Raw genomic sequence first — 3,366 nt, forward strand, 5'->3', positions numbered from 1 at the left:
CCGCAGCAAAATTCCAGTTCTCTAAGTTAATAAGGACTCGTGAGCAGGTCTTCTCAGAGTACATGATTACTTCATTGGTGACAATTTCACCAAGGACCTTGCTAAAGAAGACTGTGCTCTACACTCAGTATGTCATGAGGAGAGAAGATGGCAATCTTTACACTTTCACAGATGCTGACATTCACAACCTCTACGTGTTTGATGTCATCTATATGCACAAGATTCTCAACATCTACATGGAGAGGAGGTCCAGCTATCAAATATCGCTCAAAAGGCTGATAGAAGTCATGCGCGCTCAAGTAAGATATTACAGCAAAAAGGACTTCGAACTGTCAATAAGGTTAGTGCAGAAGAATCTAAATCTCTCTCCTCCATCTAGCAGGCCTGGTTGGGTACTTAGGTATCCTCCAAACTCCATTATCCACAACCCCATTTTTGGGTTTGTGTATTTGGATAAGGATGATATCCTAAGGTTCTATGACCCAACAGAGTCCCACAAATACTCAACAGAGACATTAGAATAGATTTTTAAAAGAGCGGCGACAGAGGTGGACAGAGGACATCTCAGAACGGGTGAAGTGTCTCCCATCTTGAAGGCGATTAAAACGTAAATCAACTTCATAGAATGGATCTTCAATGTCTACAGAACGATCAAAGCTGACTTGCTATACGCGGTAGACGATTTTCCAGAATCTGCAGTCTGATAACCTTCTGCACCAACTTTTGGCCTAAGCTTCACAATTTTGTATTTCAGTTTTGTAATTCATTTCTTAATGTAATTCTTTTCAGAGGATGATCTATTATCTCCTTTTGTAATTCTTCCATTTAAGTCATGTCTTGCATTTAATTTTCATGGTTTACTTTTTCATACTTAGGGGGAGATTGTTAGCTCTCATTTCATTCAAATGTAAAAGTATCGAAAAAGTAATTTCTGCAAGTGTCGACAGAAGATGCCTACCACAGAAGATCATAGAGAACCATAAACAGAAGTTCAACGTACAAGTCAAAAGACGATAGAACCTTTGCAGTCTATCACAGAAGTTCTGGAAGAAGATCCTCAAGAATCAAGTGCTTTCAAGTTACATCCAGCAGAGCGTCTAAGATGACTCACAGAGGGTCTGCAACAATATCTTCTGTGGTATAGTTCTTTGCTTTTTTACTTAGGTTAGTTAGCTACTCGTGCTTCTGACGTGACTACTTTTGTAATCCGCGTTTTTTTGGACGGCCTGGATCGTTTCACACGTCTAGGTCTTGTTAGACAAGCGGTTAGGAAATAGTATAAATAGTAGCTTCTTCCTTCGTAATCAGCGCCGCTTCCAAGAATGTAATCGTCTAAATTTCAATTCAATTGAAATACATTTGAAGCTACTCTCTCGTGTGTTCTTATTATTTATTGTCTGCTTGTTCTTCATTGTTCTTGATTCATTGCGCTATTTGACTCTTATTATTGTTTCCGCTGCACTGTGTTTGTCATATAGATCATTTAGAGTATTGTGTTAATACAAGAACCGAGTTGATCGATCCTATCAAAGAAGGACAAGAAGAAAGCCTCAGAAGCAAAGAAGACTCCTGCCAGAGGTGTCAAAATTGGGGAACCAACACCTGCAAAAGGCAAGAAAAAGGCTCCAGAGCCTAAAGGCAAAGGAAAGGCCAAAGTTGTAGAGTCTCCACAGAAGGGGTCGTCGTCAAGCACAGAGACCCCCAAGGAAATTGATGAAAAGGAGTATGCCGATGACCCTGAGCTCCTCAAAGTGTTAAAAATATCTCTGGCAGAGGCTCAAGCAAAGAAGGGCAAATTTCCAATGCCCCACAGAGAAGGAGAAGGCACGTCTTCCATATTCCCACAAGTCCAAGAAACGTCCAYGGGTACGTTTGATGCTCTGCAAGGATCTRTCAAACCAATCSTTGCAGAGGGATCGACCCAGAGGCCAATTTTGGAAGAAGAAGAGTTCAAGGTACCAGAGGCTTCTACAGCAGGTAGGGTGTCTGAAATATTTGAATCCATGAGTAGGATTCCCATACCTCAAGTCAGAACAGARCCCRTTACTACTTTAGAAGAAGTTCKGKTATGGAWGTACTCWRCRATWGACACAGAACYCCCATATGATCCAGAGCTTACTGGGATCCCCTCTGCCRCAGCAAAATTCCARTTCTCTAAGTTAATAAGGACTCGTGAGCAGGTCTTCTCAGAGTACATGATTACTTCATTGGTGACAATTTCACCAAGGACCTTGCTAAAGAAGACTGTGCTCTACACTCAGTATGTCRTGAGGAGAGAAGATGGCAATCTYTACACTTTCACAGATGCTGACMTTCACAACCTCTRCGTGTTTKATGTCATCTATATGCACAAGATTCTCAACATCTACATGGAGAGGAGGTCCAGMTATCAAATATCGCTCARAAGGCTGATAGAAGTCATGCGCGCTCAAGYAWGRTATTACAGCMARAAGGACTTCGARCTGKCAATAAGRTTAGTGYAGAAGAATCWAAATCTCTCTCCTCCATMTAGCAGGCCTGGTTGGGTACTTAGGTATCCTCCAAACTCCATTATCCACAACCCCATTTTTGGGTTTGTGTATTTGGATAAGGATGATATCCTAAGGTTCWATGACCCAACAGAGTCCCACAAATACTCAACAGARAYATTAGAATGGATTTTCAAAAGAGCRGCGACAGAGGTGGACAGAGGACATCTCAGAACGGGTGAAGTGTCTCCCATCTTGAAGGYGATTAAAATGCAAATCAACTTCRGAGAATGGATCTTCAATKTCTAYAGAAYGATCAAAGCTGACTTGCTATACGCGGTAGACGATTTTCCAGAATCTGCAGTCTGATAACCTTCTGCACCAGCTTTTGGCCTAAGCTTCACAATTTGGTATTTCAGTTTTGTAATTCATTTCTTTATGTAAGTCTTTTCAGAGGATGATCTATTATCTCCTTTTGTAATTCTTCCATTTAAGTCATGTCTTGCATTTAATTTTCAAGGTTAACTTTTTCATACTTAGGGGGAGATTGTTAGCTCTCATTTCATTCAAATGTAAAAGTATTGAAAAAGTAATTTTTGCAAGTGTCGACAGAAGATGCCTACCACAGAAGATCATAGAGGACCATAAACAGAAGTTCAACGTACAAGTCAAAAAACGACAGAACCTCTGCAGTCTATCACAGAAGTTCTGGAAGAAGATCCTCAAGAATCAAGTGCTTTGAAGTTACATCCAGCAGAGCCTCTAAGATGACTCACAGGGGGTCTGCAACAATTTCTTCTGTGGTATAGTTCTTTGCTGTTTTACTTAGGTTAGTTAGCTACTCGTGCTTCTCACGTGACTACTTTTGTAATCCGCATTTTTTTTGGACGGCCTGGAT

This window comes from Cynara cardunculus, unplaced genomic scaffold (genome assembly GCF_001531365.2).
Source record: "Cynara cardunculus var. scolymus isolate 2C unplaced genomic scaffold, CcrdV1 Un_Scaffold_1051, whole genome shotgun sequence".
In the NCBI taxonomy this organism is placed as follows: domain Eukaryota; kingdom Viridiplantae; phylum Streptophyta; class Magnoliopsida; order Asterales; family Asteraceae; genus Cynara; species Cynara cardunculus.